The sequence below is a fragment of the Rhinopithecus bieti genome, unplaced genomic scaffold, assembly GCF_001698545.2.
Source record: "Rhinopithecus bieti isolate Rb0 unplaced genomic scaffold, ASM169854v2 scaffold_7870, whole genome shotgun sequence".
Taxonomy (NCBI): Eukaryota; Metazoa; Chordata; class Mammalia; order Primates; family Cercopithecidae; genus Rhinopithecus; species Rhinopithecus bieti.
The window spans coordinates 340,682-346,273 of NW_016805645.1; positions in this window are offsets into that span (position 1 = coordinate 340,682).

The window sequence follows — 5,592 nt, forward strand, 5'->3', positions numbered from 1 at the left end:
CTTCCAGTAGCTTGTGCTGTGGCGCCATCTAGTGGTCTATGACATAGTGGCAGCCATCTGTGTTGTATGCATTGAGTAACCTTGAAAACTAGCCCTCTCCAAGCGCCTTCACCTTTATCATCTCTACTTTTTTAAGTTTTATTGAAGTTAAATGATCACTTTTCATACTCTGAACAACCACTGGAGAATGGGATCTTTACAGACTGTGTCCTACCGAAAGTCCCACAGCGGCAGAACTGAGACTGGAAGATGTCTATTTTAAGGCTAGAAATTTTAAACTGTGCAAATAGACTTTGGTATTTGTCCTCGGGATATTTCCAGCCTAAGGCAAGATATTGGAAGACAGAGACACAGCCACCCAGATTACACAATAATTAAACCGTAACTTAACCAAAAACTTAGTCCCGAACACTTCCTAGCAGCCAAGTCAACGCAGGAAACAAGGATTCCATCTACTCACAACCTAAAGCAAGGGAGCATGCCTGTTTATGAGTAAAATCAAATGGTCCCAAGTTATAGGAGCAGTGGGCATGAGTTTAGCCTGGGAGGCTTATTGAAAATGCAGATTCTAGGTCCCAGCACTTTGCATTTTTAACAAGCACTCCAGGTAAACTGAGGCTAATGGCCTGAGCGCCCTCATTTGAGAAACACTGTCTGAAATGGTGTGGCCTCTTATCAGGATGTTCCTCCACCCTGTGATGTCCAACAGGAACTAAGAGGCACACATGTGATCTTAGCATGTCCACTAGCCACCCTTTAAAAAAGCAAGTGTAACCGGTGAAACCCCGTCTCTACTAAAAATACAAAAAAAAAAAAAAATTAGCCGGGCGAGGTGGCAGGCACCTGTAGTCCCAGCTACTCGGGAGGCTGAGGCAGGAGAATGGCGTGAACCCGGGAGGCAGAGATTGCAGTGAGCCGAGATTGCGCCACTGCACTCCAGCCTGGGGCGACAGAGCGAGACTCTGTCTCAGAAAAACAAAAACACAAGTGTAACCATGTTTTATTTAACCCACTATGTCCAAAATAATATTTCAATGTGTAATTATTCTTTTTCCTATAAAGTGTATATTTTATGTTTATAACACGGCTACTGCACTCCAGCCTGGGCAGCAGAGAGAAACCCTGTCTCAAAAAAAAACCAAAAAATCCCCAAACACAAATAATTACTGGAGCTAAACATGTTCCTGCTCTGTGGTGTGTACCCCTTACAGGTATGTGCCCGAGAGAAATGAATGTATGCATCCACTAAAAATACAAGAATGAAGGATAGGAGCTTTAAGCATTACAGCCTAAAACCAGAAAGCTCAATGAACATCAAAGAATGGGTAAATAAATTGTAGTATATTCATACAGTGGAATGCACACAAGAGAGCTGAGGCACGTGCCATCTCAGGCAAAACGGTGAGAGCAAACACTAAGATGCAAGAGTGCAGACTGCACCATCCCATTAACACAAAATTCCAGAGTAGGAAAATTAATCTTACGGCGATAAAATTACAGTTCCCTAAGGGACAAGGTATTGATTAAACGAGGGCATGAGGTCAACTCCTGGGATCCTAGAAATGTTCCTTTAACCTCTGGTGATGGTTACCCAGGGGCACACATATGTGAAAATGCATCATGTTCTACACTCAAGATGTGTGCAGTTGGTATGCTTTGGTGTACAAGTTACACTCCAAAGGTAATAATTTTTCTATATCTCTCTCAGTGCCCACCAATTAAATCCATGTCTCTGAAAACGGGTCTCTGACATCAAGTCACTTAAAGGATTTTTGTTTGTTTGTTTGTCTTTTTAGCCGCAACTTAAGAATGTCCTGCAAAGGCATCAGTAGTTTTCAAAATAATTCCAATATGCAGCCAGGGTTGAACATCCATGCCCTGGGCTCGTGAAGTGTTCAAACTTTGATGAATGTATGAATAGCCTGGGAGTCACAAAAATGAGGAGGATTCAGGAGAGTGGAGCCTGAGATTCTGCTCCCAGGAGCTGCCAGCACTGCAGGTTCGTGGACCATACTTTGCTGTCTAAAGAGGGTCTAAGAGGGTCTTCCCAGTCTATCCTGGGAAGACTGCCCACCCTCTGGGTGTGGAGGGTCCTGTGCCTGATTACTCTACCAGGAACAAGGCAGGTACCATGAAGGAAGTCTAAAAGGCACAGAGCTGCCCACTATCATCATAAGGAACCTGAGATTCTGCAATTTTCAAAATCTAAAGAACTCACGGTTGGCCTGGCGCTGTGGCTCACGCCTATAATCCCAGCACTTTGAGAGGCAGAGGTGGCGGATTGCTTTAGCTCAGGAGTTTGAGACCAGCCTGGGTAACATAGTGAGACCCCCCCCCCCCCCCCCCCCTGTCTCTACTAAAAATATAAGAATTAGCTGGGTGTGGTGGTGCACGCTTGTAATCCCAGCTACTCACAAGGCTGAGGCAGGAGAATCGCTTGAACCCGGGAGGTGGAGATTGCAGTGAGCCGGGATGGTGCCACTGCACTCCAGCCTGGGTGACAGAGCGAGGCTCTGTCTCACAGAAAAACAGAACAAAAAAAAACTCATGGTTGGAAAAGAGGCAAATAAATATCAAAGCTGCATTTAAGTTTGATTAAATGGAGGGTGGGGGTAGGAATCGCACATGAGTGTTTCCAGCAGGGGCCAGCAAACTTTCTGTGAAAGACTAGATATTTTTGGCTTTGCAGGGCATCCAGTCTATTGTAGGTACTCACCTCTTTGGTTGTAGCACAAACACAGCCACAGGCAATATGTAAACAAATGGTCATGCCTGTTCCAATAAAACTTCATTGACAAACCCAGGCCTAGTGCATGACTCTGTCTATGTTATGCTATCATCTGTGTGTGCTTGGTGTGTAAGGATTGAACCTCTGGTAGGAAACACAAGACACTAGATATAGTGTCCTCCAGAGAGAACACTATATCTGGTTATGCTCAAGTATCTGGTTATCCTTAAGTATCTTTGGAATCATGTATTACGTGTTTGTTACCTATTAAAAGATGAAAAAGACAGGACTTCTACAAGTGGTTTTCACAGACAGCTTCCTATGATGTCATGCTCTCACTTTATTTTTATTTTTTATTGTTTAGAGACAGGGTCTCACTTTATTGTCCAGGCTGGAGTGCGGTGGTGTGATCATGGCTCCACCTCTATAGCCTCCACCTCTTGCCTCAGCCTCCCGAGTAGCTGGGACTACAGGCATGCACCACCACACCTGGCTAATTTTTCTATTTTTAGTAGAGATGGGGTTTCACTGTTGCCCAGGCTCTCCTGGGCTCAAGTGATCCTTCCACCGGGCCTCCCAAAGTGCTGGGATTATAGGTGTGAGCCATCACACCCAGCCCCTGCTCTTTTACCATCTCCTTTTCCAAGTGTCCATGAGCCAGACCTACAGGACCAGCCCCAATGTCAGCAGGAAGTACCTCCCATCATGGCAATGACCCTGGCCGTTCAGCTTCTCCCTCACCTGCCACGCCACTCTGTTCAGCCTCCTCTTCCTTCAAAGCCGGGAAGAGGCCAGCTCTGGAGAGGAGCCCTCCCACCTGTCACCTCATTCATTCTTCTTGTCAACACGTCCATTTGGTGCTCGGACCATCATAAAGAGAAGCAGAGGCATCACATGCAAGCAAAGACAGAGTCTGGAGTGCTGAAGACCCGGGTTCAAGTCTGGCTCTGCTGATTTGAAGCCTCAGTTTCCTTCCCACCTCATCAGCAATTGCCAGGATCCCATTAGAAAGTGGGAGAAGGCACCCACTCAGGAAGCACCATCTGCATCAAGATCATCAAACTCTGCTCCCAAAACAGAGAAACTCCCTAAAGGCTCAATGCAAGTTTAATCTTTGAAGCACCCAGCAGGATGCAGGCGCTCAATGGAGAGAAAGAAATCAGTGGGAGCAGTCAGGGCTCCTGCCTGTCACCAAGCCAGGGAGGCCGGGGAAAGACAAGAAATCCATCCCAGCTCCAGGTAGGAGGTATCCGCCTTCCTTGCCCAGAGCATCAGGGCTTCTCAAATACCGTCTGTCCCCACCAGATGTCAGTTGGGCCTATTTCTAGCAAGAAACAGCCAAGATCTCTCTTAGATGATTTGCTTTGTAAAAATACAAGTCAGCCTCGTTAAGAGGAATCTTCAGGAAGGCTCTTATTCACAGATCAGTCAAAAGTCAAACCTGGCAAGCATGTCAGCACTCACCTAATTCACCCCCACTGTTTACAGATGGGGTTATGAGAAGAGAGGGCGAGGAGCTTGTGAGCTTGTCCCCAGTCAGGCATAAGAACATGGTACCCTGGCAGCTTCTATGGCCAGAGCTCTGAGCCCTTGGAGGAAAGCTGTGGGACCCTAGAATGGCAGGCCATGGGGAACACACAAGCCCCAAACCTTGGAGGCTCATGTGAGATGTTTCACAAACCACACACCCATGAGGGCTGGCTGCAGCCCTGTTCCATGTCATCTTCAAACCAGGACCCAGGCGGGTGGATGGTGTCTACCTGGCATGTGGCCGATGCTGGTGCAGAGGGAGAAGAAAAGTGAACCACATTCTGGCTCCAGGCATCTGCCTAGGTGACTCGTGCCACCTTTACCCCTCTTCCACTGACCAGAATGAGTCCATGCCTGAGTCCAACAAAACTAGGATGTACACTCCTACCGTGAGGAAGACAGAATTTTTGGCAAGGAGACATCCAGTCTACCAGAGATGCCCAGCTAAACTACAAAAAGATAAATGTGTTGATGTACAAGGTCTCATATATGCTCTGATAACAACAAAAATTTCAGGGCTGGGTGCAGTGGCTTGTGTCTGTAATCCCAGCACTTTGCGGGGCTGAGGTGGCGGAGATCACTTGGGGCCAGGAGATCAAGACCAGCCTGGGCAACATGGCAGACCCCATCTCTACAAAAAAAATGAAAAAACAAATTAGTTGGGTGTGGTGGCATGCGCCTGTGCTCCCAGCTACTCAGGAGGCTGAGGGGGGAGGATTGCTTGAGCCAGGGAGTTCGAGGCTGCAATAAGCTGACCGCACCATTGCACTCCAGTCTGGACAGCAGGTTGAGACCCTGTATTTAAAAAATAAAAATAAAAATAAAAAAGCCACAGGGAAGGAGAGGGCAAGAAAGGAAAACAATAAATTTAAATATTTTATACACCCAACTTCATAGATTATTAAAACTTTATACCAACTCAATAGTGTGCATTATTTTCAAATACCAACAGAATATTTAGTATGGTCCCCTTCCCTGCAAAATGATTCTAAAGTTCATCTGGAAAAATAAATGTGCAAAAGAACATACAACTTTTTGAATAAGGAAGAACATAAATAAGGCTGTCAGAATCAGTGTGATGCTGATCAATGCAATAGTCTAGGCCTACACTGTCCCAACGTGGTAGCCACAAGCCACATGTGGCTATCAAGCCCTTGAAATGTGGCCAGCCTGAACAGAGGTATGCTGAAGTATAAAATGCACACTGGACTGAGTGGGAAAAACACCGTAAAACAACTCATTAATACGTTTCATATCCATTACCTGCTGAAATGATATGACTTAAAATATTATGAAAATTAATTTCATCTGTTTCTTTGCACTTTTAATTGTGG